This window comes from Puntigrus tetrazona, chromosome 18 (assembly GCF_018831695.1).
Source record: "Puntigrus tetrazona isolate hp1 chromosome 18, ASM1883169v1, whole genome shotgun sequence".
NCBI lineage: Eukaryota > Metazoa > Chordata > Actinopteri > Cypriniformes > Cyprinidae > Puntigrus > Puntigrus tetrazona.
This window is the reverse complement of record NC_056716.1, coordinates 17,692,838-17,708,694: the sequence shown is the minus strand read 5'-3', so window position 1 is coordinate 17,708,694 and position 15,857 is coordinate 17,692,838. Positions and strand designations below refer to the sequence as shown.

The following is a 15,857-nucleotide window of genomic DNA, read 5'->3' as shown; positions in this document are numbered from 1 at the left end:
AGCAATCTCTTCCGCTCACCGAAGTTGAATTTATTTACTCAAAAACACAGTAAAATGATGGCATGTTATTACAGCTGTTTTCTATGTGAATATACAGTAAAATGCGACTTTTCATGCTCATTACTCCAGTCTTCACTGTATGGAAGCTTGTTTCTGCCGCTCAACAAAAAGCAAAAAAGTAAATGCGACTTTTTGTATCCCGCTTCTCGATAAACTTAGTATCGTAAAAAATAGTATTTTTTTCAGAGGTGCAATCGCAATTATGAGTTTAACTCAGATATAAACTCAGCCAGTGCAATATATTTTGTAAGTCTGACTTTTAAATTCACAATTGTGTTTATGTCTTCAGATTTGTGAAAATAAAAGTCTTAATTTCCTTATTCAGTGACTTCCGTGATGATCCTTCAGAAAAAGTACATCATTTGTTTGGAATAGAGATCTTCTGTATCATTATAAGCGTTATCATTATTATTATTTTATTACTATTATTATTATTATTATCGTATTAGTGCATCCTTGCTTCGTGTCTTTGAAAAGAAAAAATGATTATGCATTACTGTGAACATTTGTTGTTTTTGAGTCTCTGTAATGTCACAGATGGAGCTTAACGTTATTTAAATAGCATTGTTGGTCTGTCTGAGCTGTGACACAAAGTGCAGCGAGCTGTTACGCTCAAATCCAGCCCGTCCCGATCCAATTCCTCCACTTCTTCCTGTCGGTTCTCCACCGTCTCGTCTGATAAAGGTGAAAACCCAAGCTCTCGAGGCGTCTAAAATGTGTTTATCAGTTTCCCAGCAGGGTTAAATATTCCTCAGTCTCTGGATTCTCGCTGTTAGCAGCATCTCCTGAGGAACCTTCTCATGACTGACTGCAATCAAAACAGTGTGTGATCAAAGACAGCTTACACACACACACACACACACACACACACACACACACTGTGTACTCTCACTGGAAACAGACTGATGTTTCACACTGGTGATGGTGTTATTGCTTTGAGGAGATTGCAGCAGAGCTCTAACAGTCACTCGAACAACAGCACGCTCGTCTTTCAGGGGTTTTTTTGACAAAAGCTGTAATTGGTGTGATTTTAAATACAAGTCGTAACAGAGATGTATTTCATTAATGAAAATAATTTAATAATTAAATTATTATTATCATATCAGTAACAGTCTTTAATAAATTGTTATATATACAATATATATATATAGTGACATGAAATTAATTTCATGCATATATACATGATTTTAATTAATTATGATATATATATATATATATATATATATATATATATATATATATATATATATATATATATCATCCAAAATAAGCTTTTGTTTACATATGTATGTGTATGCTTATTCTATATAAATAGATAGACATGCATACAGTATATATTTTGAAAATATTTACACACACACACACACCACACACATATATATATATATATATATATATATATATATATATATTTTTTTTTTTTAAATATAATTTACATATCACATATATATTTATATATAAAGGTAATATTTATCTTAAATATATACAGAATAAATACACACACACACCCACACACATATATATATTATATAAACAAAAACTTTTTGCATGCGACTAAATATGATTAATCATTTGACAGCACTGATTTATATATTATCAATAACAAATAATACATTTTCAGCCGTTCATTAATCACAAAATATACCACTACTACTAGTAATGATAATAATAGCTGTATAAAAACTTTATTCTTTATTTGCAGACAAAGTCGTACTGTACTATTAAAAATAATTACAATTGTTTTGTTTTTTTATGTGTTTTTATATATTTATAAAAATAAACACTTTTTTTTGTATGATGTATCAGGCCGCAGGTCAGTGGTAGACTATTTGACCTCTGAACCCTGGCACTTACATCAGCACTCGTTTCCTGGGTGACCTTTTAAAAGTCACGAGTGGTTTGTGATGATCAGCTGTCATTACTGAGATGGGAATATCTTCCCCTGTGGAAATGACAGCACTGTCATAATGAATTTATAATGTCTCATCATCATCATCATCATCATCATTGAAACACCGTAAAACGAACCCATTGTGTCCCTGGCTGTTGTTAGATGCAGAGGAGGGACGTCACGGCTTCCTCTCACAGCGATGATGATGATGATGATGATGGTGGTGGTGGTGATGATGATGATTTGGGCGGCTATATTTAGACCGTCTCTGCTCAAACTCCCCACAGGCTCGCCGGCGTCGCGTAGCTGCTTTTATTACGAGGAACCCAAATACAGAATCAGAGCTGGAGGTCCTGAAACTCCACAGACTGCCACGTGCTTCTGCCCGAAGCTCTTCGTTTCATCTGTGTTTATGTGTGCACGCAGAATAGAAGTTCACACCGAGATGAACACAACTTCCTGTACAACGTGACTGAAGAGACACCTTCCCGAAAACGTGCTGTTCACTGCTCCTGTACTCCAGCCCTTTAAGGACGAGACGAATGAATGTGTTAATACGTTTTCCAAAAAATATATATATATATATTGTACTATTTATTTATTTAAGAAATTATTTTAGTTTAATAAATATGCTGTCATTAAAATTGGGTAGTATCAATAAATAAATAAATGAGTAAAGGTAACAATAATGTAAAACTTAATAATAAATAAATTTGTGCTATATATATATATATATATATATATATATATATATATATATATATATATATATATATATATATATATATATTATAGTATTTAGAAAATATTTACATGTGTACGTATATTAATAGAATATATATATATATATATATATATATATATATATATATATATATATATATATATATATATATATACGTATACACACATGTAAATATTTTCTAAATACTGTATGTATGTTATGTATACATAAATATACATTGAATGCATAATTATATTATTGGTTAATCATAATTAATTGTGTGACAGCACTACAATAAATATACTATAATACAAATAATATATTAATAATAATTTTATTATATTTATCAATATTTTGTGCCTTTAGTCCAACAGCAAGGGCACTTTATGGCACAAATACAGGTTTTAAAAGTGTAATTGAAACTGATTAAAAGTAAATAGTGATTAGTGTTTTTTGTCTTATTTTATCTTGTTCAGTGTAAGTTGTTTTTGTACTCGTAATGTAAGCAGTTGTGCATTCAAAGTGGATGAATGTGTAAATATGTTCGTCCGTAATCAAGCCAATATGTAAAGTATTTGCTGACTTGCAATAAAATCAAAGGATTTCGTCTTTCCTGTCTTGATAGTGAATGCATTTTAGCAATGAAAGCTCTCTCTAAAAAAAAAAATAAAATATTTGCACGATAACTACATATAATGCTAAAACGAGTTGTTTTTCTTCCTTCTGGAAATGTTCCTTTTATTTATTTGTTTGCAAAAAAACAGCACTAATGTGCCGTTTACGGAGAGGATTTTGTTCCGAGCTCACGCTGTGCAGTTCACTGTTTTATTTTGTGTATTTGTAAAGCTCTCATGAATTAGTGAGCCCTCTCTGCTTCAGATTAAATATTTGCAGGTTGTGTTTCACACGCTGTCAAGCCAGATTTGCTTATCGAGTCGAGGCAGCTTGCTTTCGCTGTTCGAGTGGCTCTCGTTCTCTGCTGCGGTCTGATTACAGATACAGATGCAGATTTATTTTTACTTTTGACATTTATGCGTTGTTGCGTCGCGTATCTTTATATTTTTTCAGAAGGCATAAGCGCAGATAGATTCTTGCGCTTTCAGGACAGTTCACTCGATGATATAGTTCTAAGGTCTTAAAGGGATAGTTCAACAAAAAATGAAATAAAATGCTAAAAACGTCCCTCAGATCATCCAAAAAGGTAGATGAGTTTATCTCTTTTCATCATGTTTGGAGAAATAGCAATGGCGTCAGTGTCTCGGCAATGGATGCTTTGCAGTGAATGGGTGCCGTCAGACCCCCGAAGACAAAAGATGAAAGAAATGCATCATTAAAGTTCCCTGCTATTGATTTTTATAAACCGTGTGTAACACGGCTCTAAGTGAATGAAAACATCCTGGAAAGCTTTAAATCTGAAACGAGCCTCGAGCCTTAGCCTCATTTTGACCTTAAAACGTAACATTAGCGTATTTCCCGCCCGCTTGTTGATCTCTCGGCACTGATCTGAACGCAAACTGATTATTCAACAGTAGGTGAGTCTTTCGAAGCGATAAAAACTAAAATGTATTCAAATGAAATCGACCAATCACCGGAGGAGTTTGGAAAAATGAAGCAAATGAACAAACAAGGTAAAAAATAAATGCATATTATATTATATTATCAGCCTGTTGTTTGGGACTCCCAAAAGCAAATCTTTCATAAACCCTAAATACTTAAAAAAATAAAATACATATCCATAATGCATCCTCTGGTGAGAAAGCACTGCTTGATCTCTGCAGGAGACTTATTCACCGGAGGAAGTGTTATTAGGGATTATAGACTTAACCGTAGAAAACATCTTAATGGTGAATTTGTTTCGTACTTTTTGTACAGGCGTTGATGTCGATGGCCTGTGGATTATTGCGGTGTTTTTATCAGCTGTTCGGGCTCTCGTTCCGACGGCACCCATTCACCGCAGAGCATCCACTGATGTCCCGACCTCATGAAGAATCAAACTCCTCCACGTCTCGGACGGCCTGAGGGCGAGCACCTTTTCATATCTGGCTGAACTACGACCTAGTTCTAAACAGGTTTGTGTTTAACTAATCCCAGAAGATTATCTCGAGGCTGGTATTAATCACCGCGTCCACCCCACTTATTTAAAACCTTAGTTTGCACTTCAATAAACGCAACACGCAACGTCTGAGGCGTGATTATTCATCGCAGGTGTGTGTGATTAACAATAAACACCGCCTCATCTATTATCATCTCTAACAATAAGCCATATGTTCAGCACGCATCAGCAAAGAATCCGTAACGATCGGTGGCTTTTTTTTTTTTACAGTCCAAGCTGTAAGTAATGAGCTGTAAAGTTTGCGCACCGTGAAATATTCTGTAAATGTGATTACAACGATTGTAAGCGCAACAATAAAATTAAGGATGTATCGTAAGTGAATCGAAGTTGGGAATGTGATGACTTCGGAGGAGGATTGCAGCCGCGTCAGATCAATCATTACAATCTGAAAACCTCCACAGAGCTGCACTGTGCGTTTCTCGAAAGATTGTAATGCTAACGGCAAAAAAATGCAGATCCTTGCCCGCTTTTTCCCGTGGATAGATATTTTGTTTTACTCAAAATAAACTAGGAAACAAAGCATGGAAATAAATCCATTTTTGGATTTTTTTATTCAGTTTTAGTTCCACGTTTGCTTTGATATTTTTAGTTTTAGGTCAGTTTGAGAAAAGGTTAAAGGTCAGCGTTATTAGCGTTATTATCTTATTATTAGTCCTGTTGATCGATTAAAAATAAGCTAATTGCTTACACATTTTTCCATGATTAATTGCATATTCATAAATTGTCACATTGAATCTCCACAACATAGAAACAACAAAGAAGTTTTTAAATATATATTTTAAATTTGTGCTTAATAGCATCTTTATTTTAAGGGCTCTTAGTTGCTTATTATGCGTGCATATTATCTATTATTTTACCCATATCCATTATGCATTTATTAGTAGTTATTATGCACGTATTAATGCCTTATTCTACATCCCTAATCTTATCCAATACCTGAATTTAACAACTACTTCACTAGCTATTACTGAGCAGCAGCTCCGGTCAACAAAACGAATCTGTGGGAAAGGAAGTCGAAACGAAACGGTTGCATGTAAAAAAAAAATCTGTTTTGCATTTGTTAGGTTTAGGGTCGGTTTTGGTGTAGGTCCACAGATATTTCAGTTCAAATCAAATCAGCAATCAAAAACACAGCAATATGTACCTATATCGTAATAAACACGTGCCAGGGTTCACCAGGTTGTTTTTTCGCCCACTGAAGCGGACAAAACTAAATTTGCTTCTCTTTTGTGTCTTACTGTGCTCGATAGCGTGCACCTAGTCTACTGCCACGCTAGTTAGAGGATGCTTCGAAAAATGTTGCATGTTGCATGAAATATTTTGCATGAAATATTTTGAACACTACTGAAGTAAGAAGGCGCTGGCCAAAAGTGCTGAAAACTACGAGAGTTGTGCCCTGTAGTGTGACAGATGGCTTCTGTGATGAAGCGAGCGGCGCGCTTATGTTTATCATTCCCGTCCTGAGCCGGGCTCATAACACGGCGGCGCTCTCAATCGAGTTACAGGCAGATCTGCAGCCCTGACTCGGTGTTTCGTCTTCAGATGATTGAATTCTTTTAATGACTCAATGCATCACGGTCAAATGTGTTATTAAACACTTCGAAGGTGGGGGGTCAGCAAGATTTATTCAAATAATACTCTTATTTGAAAAGAGGCTCAACTACTATGTACTTTAAATGAATTATTTGGTACAAGGCACTTATTTTGTGCATACGTGTTTTAATTTCTGTAATTACGTTTTCCCTTGCACCTTAACCCACCATAAACCTACCCATACCACCAAACCTGTCCCTAACCTTACCCGTATCCCTCCTCAATAACCCAAGAAGTGTTTTTGCGATACAATAAGAACACAATAAGCACGTTGTACTTGATATAAAGCGTGACCAACAGTTGTTGCTGTTTTCAAAGAATGAACATTTATTGCTTTTACAAGAATATAAAGCAGCGCTACTTTTTTCAACGTTGATAGTAATCGGCAATGTTTCTTGAGCATCAGAAAGATTTCTGAAGAGTCACGTGACACTGAAGACTGGATGCTAAAAATTCAGCCGCGCTTCACAGGAATAAATTACATTTTAATATTTAATCACGCAAAAAAACAGACATTTTAAAGCGCAATAATTGTTTGAATGTTCACAGAATGTATTGCATTAAAAAATTACAAATGAAAATTAAAAATATCCCAAATAATGTTACATGGGAACAAATAATCATTTTTAATTATTGTTTTAAATGGCCAAATAACCAAACAAATAAATAATAAATATATCATAAATAATAAATATAATAAACATATAATAAATAATAAATATAAATGCAAAATAACACACACACATCATGTCTTTTTTAAATTATTTTAAAATATAAATGAACATTGAATTTATAAAACGTGCCAACTAGCCCCGGTCTGTAACAGTAGCCCGCAGGTCTCTAGCGATCTCATGGGCAGAGTCGTTCTGGTTGGCTCGGGTCGTGATCGGGACAGTTGGCGTCGGCTCCGCTCACGACGGATTTGGCAGAGATTGAACAGGAAGCCGGCGGGATTAAACAGGAAGCAGATCCAGGCGCGCGTGCATGAGTGGATCAGCGCTAGAAAACCCCTCCAAACACACCGGGATCAATAATCAGAGCTTCAGGAACAGCTTTAGAGAGCAGAGACGTGGCTCTCATGTTGATCTGTGACGATAAACACGCTAAATCTGAGTAAATGTCTGCAAATCTACTGCGCATCAGTCTGGGTCTTGAGCCAAAGACCGTCTGATTTATACAGCATTCTAGGTCTGTTTGGAGCAGAAGATCTGATCATCAATTACGAAAAAAAACTAAATGGTGAAAGTTTTGAAGCAGTCGTACGATGTATGCGTAGCAATAGCCAACAATACATTTGGACCAAATGATCCATTTTTAGTTTATGCCAGAAATCATTACAATATCATGTTTCATGCAAATATTTTGCCAAATATAGTCTTGGATACCAACAAACCATCAGACATTTGGTTTCAATTTGCAATGCGTTTTATACGTCTGTAAAATGCAATAATAAATCTCAATTTGCAAAAATGGACCCTTGTGACTGGTTAGCAGCAAACCGTTTTATTCTATTTTATAAAAAGAGTAGAAGCTGAATTTCTTGCCAAGTGCTTGAAATGAAACTGATGAGATTCGATGCCCCTGACTTCGAGAAATCCAGTTCTTCCACAAAGTCCCTCAAGGTTCAGACTCCTGGAAGTAAAACCAATCACACAACCACGTCTCAGATCCTCCTTAAATCCGTTAGGAGAGATAAAAATAGTCGGCGTGGAGTCTAGAGCTACGGAATGAATGGAAGAGAAGTGTTTGCATTCAAAGATGTTAAACCTTTGATTGCGTATATTTAGTATCTTCGCAAATCTGAGCGCTGGGGTTTCTTCTGAAACGTTAGAAAGACGTCAGACGGCTAGGGTTTTTTGTTGTTTGTTTCAGGAGAAACTTTAATTGCATCGCTGTCTGGGAAAACAATTTATTGAAGACGTTTAAAAGACGCTCTTAGTGATTTCTCTTTCCTGTGGGAAAGCTTGTGTAACTAAACAAAAGCGGGCTAGAGATGTTTTAGATTATTATGCATTATTAATACCGATGAAAGCATCTTGACCTGAAGTTCTGCGCTCATTCAGTTTCATTGTTCCTGTGAATGTGCATCAAACCCTGTGATTTTGTTTCGTTTTCACGAATTACTCCCCTCGTAAACTCGAACTGGTCATTTATGTCCCAAATAATAAATACAGTTTATCGGTTTTATATTTGCTTCCCACAGCAAATAGTATTATGCAAAATAATGAGTTCTCAATGGAAGCTCATTACAGGACACTGTTAGGTCATAGAGTTTCTCAGCTGGCTTATTACAGCAATATATATATATTTTCTCACAATAAGGCCAAGAAAACGTCTCCTGTAGCCAGTATAGAAAAGAAAGACCTTCTTTCAGCGAACCTGACAGAAATAATTAGGTGTAATGGATGGTCTGGAACGTGTGAAGTCATTAGAGTCTGTAAAGAACCAGTCTGAAAATAATGCACTGTATCTGAGTTTGTGCACGTATAGCTCTATAGAGAGCTGTATTGATCACGGGTTGTTTGTTGAACTCGAGTTGTTCAATGCTTATTCCACAAATATTAGAAACCCGGGATCGCAGCAATCGCACGGCAAGACCGAAACGCCTTCAAATGTGACCAAAGTCATTTTCACTATCTCGTTCGTAACTTCATGCGATCGCTCATCAATTCAAATAACATTACATTGAGGAGGACAAAGTATTAAATGTACACTTTTTAAAAACATCAGGCAAATATAGGCAACCGTTAACTTTTAATTTCACTTTTTAAAAACGTAGGTCTGTGCTTCAAGGCGTTTGCAAAAATAAGTGTCTAAAAGATGATTAATGCATCACAACTGGTGCCATAAAATCCAATAAAAATGCTACATGATACATAAACAAAAATATAATTGAATTAAATATAGCAATTCGTTTTTGACAGCCACGCGGGGTTGAAAACTTACGACAAATATAGTCTATATATATATAGGCTCAATCTAATCTGCATAAAAATGCAAGAACATTTCAGCTTCTAGTTGTATTGTACGTCATGTGGAAGATCAACCAAACATCTATCTATTGCTTTTCTGCGGCTCCTGGCCGTATATTGTGGTCTTACGAAGAGAAACGATCATTATGTGCAAGATATAGGCTCGGTCATGTCTGGTTCACAAATGAATCACTCTTTTGAATCCCTTCGAGTCATTTCATGCGTGCCATGACCTCGCAGTAAATCATTTCAGTGCTTGTATAAGTTCGGAGTGGCGCTTGGAGCAACTTCGGTCTCTATGAGCAGTAACGGCGATGCTCGCTTTATCAAATACAACTAACAAGTCTGCGGCGAAGCTTCAAAGCTTTGAAGTGATGCTTCAAAGCTCAGGCAGCGGTCGGGAGGAACTGGAGGTGGACGCGTCCTTTATTAGACGACACTGAGGAGTTTATTCATATTTCCTAAATGACTGCGACGCTCACTCGTTAGGGGCCGGGTTCTCGTCTCTCGCGCAGCAGATGTAAGAGCTGGACCAGCAGGAGGACGGGCGGATCCGTGTCATTCCTCTAGTGCTCTTCCTGATTGATTAGAAACCTGTGGAGCTCCTCTCGTCTTTCACACGTCCCTGCTTAAGACGATCTCTGAAAACATGATCTCATTCACTCTGCTTATAGATCCAGCATATTAATAAGCAAATCAGTGAATCTTACATAAACATTTATGTTCGTGCATTTGACAGACTCTTCAAATGATTTAAAATATTATGTATTTAAAATTGAAACAAACAACTAATATATTGAAAATACATTTTTTGCAATATAATATATTTTTGACTATTTTTCCTTTCAGAAAAACGAAAATTCAGAAAACAAAACAATTATTGTTGATGAATATCCAGCTTTTCAGCAGCAATATTTAGTTTTAATTAGTGCTGTCAAAAGATGTTTTTGTTTGTTTAATGCATTTCTGTGTTCTGTGTATATTTATAATGCATACAAACAGACATAAACGTCATTTACATATACGGTATACATTTAAAAAATATTTGCATGTAGTTACATGTGTATAGTATTTTGTAATTTATATTAAAAGTAAATATATTTAATATATAACTCACAATGGTCACAGAAATACAACATTTTTCTGTTAAATATATACATGCATGTGTATTTATTTATATATGCATAATAAATATACATGGTGCGCATACATACAGCATGTAAACAAAAACTATGATTAATCATTTGACAGCACCAGTTTGAAAAAAACATTATAAATAAAATTATTTATAATAGAAATAATTTTTAATGGCAACAAAAATTAAATGAGGTTAAAAGCAATAAAGCAATCATAATTTCTCAAATAGATTTGCTTTAAGTATTCCCTTTAATGTTTTCTTTTAATTATTGTCATGCATATTTATTAATGCGTGGTTGTAACAACTGCTCAAATTTCTTGCAAACCTAATGAATGACAAATTAAAATAAAATAGTGTTAATAATTTCTACGCAACTGTTTGTAAAATGAGCGCAAATATTTTGATAAACAACGTGATGCCAACTGTTACTTTTCCCGTGTTTTTAAAGTGAAATGTTCAGCTGCATCCAAAACAGGACAATATGAATCTGGCAGAGTTTCCTTCGTTTAGGAGATTCGGTCATTCGGTCATAGCCCGCGACCACAGAAACCTTCGGGAACGCGCTGACCACGATGTCCTTTATCTCCTGATGGAGTGATAAACTCCGGCGTACTCGGAGATGTGACCGCTCCTGTCCTTGAAAGCAATTATTACAGTCCATAAATACGCGTTCGCAAACACGTCTCATTGAACTGTCAGACGAATGTCGGCGCGGCCGGACAGATGAAAGTGAAACGAGAAAAGTCCTTGTCGTTTGAACAGATGCTAAAAGACTACAACGTGAGCGGGAGCCGTCCCTGTACTTTCGCTAATGCGTCTCTTTCTGTCTTCTTCTCCTTTGCGTTTATGAGCAGATTATTATGAGCTGGCACGAGGATGCGGGTTGAAGGTTAATGTCTTTTGGCTGCTTGTGTATGTACAGTATGTTTCTCTGCGCTTGATGAAGCGGGACAGTTCTCTTCCTCGAGACATGTCCGACGAGGACAATCAGCCGTCTGAGAATGGCTGCGAGACCAATGACACCGGAGCGTTTCTTCCCCAAGACGCTTCCTGAATTAGAGAGCTTTGCGTCTGTTTTCTGAGGCTAATGTCCTAATGGCTGATGGAGGGAAGCCTTCACATCGACGAAAACCCGCTTTGGTCGTCTGTCCTAAACCGAACCGGAAGCAGGGCGGATATGCATTTATATTTTACCTGACGTGTTCAACAACTCTCAAACAATTAACTCAAGGATTTATTTTCCCGAACTCATTAATTTTCATTTAAAGCAGTGTTTGTGAGTTTTTATCGTCTAGCGGTCAAGAGTGAATTTGCATCTTCATCACATTTTTCATTTTTGAACTATTCCTTTAACTTCGTCTCTCACCATATATACTATTGTCTAATCATTGCCTCCATTATGTCCGTTGTCCTCTTCTGAGAAGATTTAGGAGAAATGATTGCGACAAAGTTGAATCAAACGAAAGCCATGAGCGTTAAAGCTCTGAATACCGTGTTTATCTGCGTCTGTGTGCCATTCAAAGGCTTTGAAGTACTCGGAGTCTATCTCGTGTCATCCTGTTCGCCACGTTTCAAGATTTTTCATAATATGGCGTAAGCAGACAGTTGAAGGGCGTATGCAAAATCAATCTCCACCTGCTTGTGTGTGTCCTCGGCTCCGAGCGGATTCATGAATCACAGCGTGAGCCGTTTCTGACAGAGAGGAGTCTGAGTTTTGAGAATCGACTGCCGGATGAAGATACAACCACGTGAATCCTCCAAGAAATAGTTGGCTGAGGACTTTCAAGTGTGATATGTTCACTTGGTTTTGGTGATTTGGACTGGGAAAGTCTTGTTCACTCCCACTTTGACAGGCAAAAAATAAATTAATATAATTTATAATTTTTTCCATAATTTTTAATATTGAAATAATTAGCTTTTTGGTTCCTCAATGAAGAAATATGAAATAATATATGTTAAACTGAAAAAAAGTATATATATAATTTATTTAATTATTTTTTAAATTTTCCACTGAGTTACAAAATATATTTATAGAAAATGCATTAGCATATTTTTTAAAATATATTTTCAAAATTTTTAATTAATTTTTAAAAGCAATCCTTAATTTATTCCTAAATATATTTAAATCCAAAAATGCATACACTTATTATTTTTTTCTTGTCCCTGAAATAAATGTTTCAATATATTGTGGCATATTTATTTATTTTGCATTCATCGTAGTAACAACTTAGGATGCGTCTTGTAAAATCTTTCAAGGATTTTATGAAACATGTTTGAGTTTGTGTTGCAGAAAAAAAAAATATCCCTTTTTCTTCCCTATCGAGTCTGAATGAAGTGGATGTGTTAGGAAAAATAATTACGTTTTAATAAAACATGGCTGAATGGGCAGATTGAGCTTCGTGGCGAGTCTAAAATACATTGCATCTTGTAAAACTTGATCTGCTGTGGTTGAGTGATGCGCTCGAGGCCAAAGGGGAAAACGGCGGGTCAGCAAAAACAAACACGGAGCGAGTTAGTATTCAGATACAGCCTTCCACGTTACTCTAAATCTTCTCAAACAGGCCTCTTTCCCTTTGAGCCGCGGCTGAGAGATTGATGACCGGGTCAGAGCTTCACTGTAGACCCACGGGAACTGAAATATTGGCTGATTGCTGGTTTGGTGATTACGGTTTTTAAGATGTCAGTTTTTACGGTCAAAGACACGAGGAGCATCACCCACAGCCCTCGAAGGTTGAGATGCAGCGTTTCCATAGCAACTGCCTCTCGTGCGTCCGAGGCTGCGTGGAAACGCATTGAAATGGTATACCGACTCAATAATTCATCGAGCTCTGTACCGTGAGGTCTATAAAACCAGAATTGCAGAAATCCCCCGATAAAGAAAAGCAAACATCTCCCAATGTGTTGAGTTAATATAAAGGCATTTTCAAGGTGCTTTTTAAAATACCTGTATTTTCTTTATTTTTTAGCTTTATATGCATAAACTTAACAGATGAAAATATTTTTTATATTTTAAATGTTTTCTACAGTTATGAAGGTAAAAATATGACCCATTTTGATGTTTTCATTCACTCTTTTTGAAAGTTATTTCATGATGAAGTAAATCCTACAGGGCTCTGGAGCTGGACGTTTCGTTTTTTTCTGGCTAATATTCAATGAATCACCTCCTCGTGTTTATCTTGTGCGCAATATAGTTTGTGTGTTATCATTTATTGCTGGTACATTTTCATAAATCAATTAAAAGAATTAATTTCGGACCTTGAGAGACAGCACAGTGTGAAAAACTACAGTAAAAATCAATACGGTGAATATTAGCAGTACTTTGGATTTAATTATCTTTTAAAAGATCGTTGTTTGCTTAACATTAAAGACATTGGGGCTACAAATTTTCATTTAATTTTATATGTATGCTATATATATATAAAAGTGCACTCAAGTTATTTCTATAAATTATTAAATGCAAATGCAAATTATATTATTGTAAATAACATATTTTAAGCACATTTTACATCTGTAAGTAGTGCATTCATTTTCATTTTTTGCTCGCATAAACATACTTGGCAATAAAGCTCTTCATGACTTCTTGCATGTGACCACAAAACCTATGATAAACAGCCTGTTTATAGCAACAGTTCACAATACACCGCATGGGCGAAAAGTATCATTTTTTTCTTTCATGCCAAAAATCATTAGAATATTAAGTAAAGATCCATGAACATACTTTGGAAATTTCGTAAATATCTAAAAACTATTTTTGCTTAGTAACATGCATTGTTATGAATCCCTCATCAAATCATTTCACCTAAACAAACCACGTATCAACGGAAAGCTTATTTATAAAAAAAAAAAAATAAGTTTTTGTGGTCCAGAAGTTACAGAAGCTGTTTGCATGTCGATTAAATTATGAGATATAATGGAATATTATAATACGAGAACATTGCCACTTTAATGGTATATCATCTGCATTAAACCCAATATGGCGTTGATGATCAATAGCTAGTAGTAGTGATAGTCGTCAATGCATGTGTATCTGTCTATCTCTGTTGTGTGACGTGGGTTATTTTGAATGCATTTCGATGTATTAGCGTGCAAACGACAGAAAGACGTCACGTGAGCGTCTCTCAGGGCACCGATCTGGATCGGCGGACGTCTTCCTGATCCCCAGCGTTTTTAAAGACCTCTGGAGAACCCCGTCGCCCAGCTGCACATCCCTCATGAAAATAAACCGCGGCGTCTTTAGGCATGTTGAGCACCATCTGTATCTGCGTATCTCCTCCATCCACGATTTTTTGAAAGTACCTCTGAGATATACACAGTGTAATGTAGGCAGTCAATATGTTTAACTGTCATGAAAATAATGATGCATTTTTTTTATTTTAAGGGGAGACACTGCAGACAAAAACACGCTCCTGTCAGGTGAAGTATCCCAAAGCGTTTCTTTTACAGCGATTTATCCATTGGGTGAATAGATGTTTTTAATTACAGCATATATTTACTCTTTTTTTCGACCATAAGTCTTCAGCGGCACTACACCAAACCTCACTTTTTTATTCCTCTCTATGATTTTTACAGAGGCATTTGCTCGCGTATGATACGCTTGATTATGTGCAACATTTTAATGTTGGGAAAAGTGGTGAAAACGTAGTGTTTACGTCCATTTTAAATAGTACCGAGTGACATTTTTTTTTTTTTAATCTAAAATAAAGGAAAAAAATGAAAATTTTGAAACTGATTTTTTACTAGAAACGAATGCAAACTAGCGCATTTTTCAGTAAACAATGACTTGCATGTACGATCCTAACGTTTTAGAAAACCTGTGATGCATAACATGTTTGCAGTCATTAATGTAATGGATCATCTGGGCAAGCGAGGCCATAACTATTAGCGCCTGCAGTGTCTCTCGTCTTGTTTTTGAGAAGACCCGGCACCCTTCGACGTCCTTCGACGCTTAAAAATGCAGACGAGACCTCCGTTACAATTTCTCACTAAATATATTTACATGACATACAATTTGCCATCAGTGCAATACATAGGAATGTTGCATAAATACCAAATGTTAAACTTTTTCCTCTGTAAACAAAAATAAATGAGATGACGGCGATCGATGCGACTCTTCTGTAAAGCGACATTTACCACGCTCGTAAAGATAAAACAACTCCACAGAAATCATCCCCAAACGAACTGGAAACCGGCCCATCGTAGCGATGCTAGAAACATAGTGTACATAGTATATACTGATTTCCATACAGACCACCGATTGCTTTTGTATGAACATTTTCGTATAACTTTGGCAGTTTTTTCCATTTTTTTTGAATCAAAGTCGTTTGAAAAAATAAAAAGATGATATCAAACAGTCGACGAATGAGACG

The 15,857-nt window shown here is 35.8% G+C and overlaps 1 protein-coding gene across 2 annotated transcripts in view; it reads right to left on the bottom strand.

Moving 5' to 3' along the window:
- Positions 1-15,460: 15,460 nt before the first annotated feature.
- Positions 15,461-15,857, bottom strand: part of LOC122363047 (protein unc-13 homolog C) — a 138,025-nt gene continuing 137,628 nt past the window's right edge. For both annotated transcript variants that reach the window (XM_043264911.1, XM_043264912.1), the window contains one exon: positions 15,461-15,857. This exon is cut by the window's right edge and continues 1,130 nt beyond it. The gene's annotated coding sequence lies outside the window, so the exon portion shown is untranslated.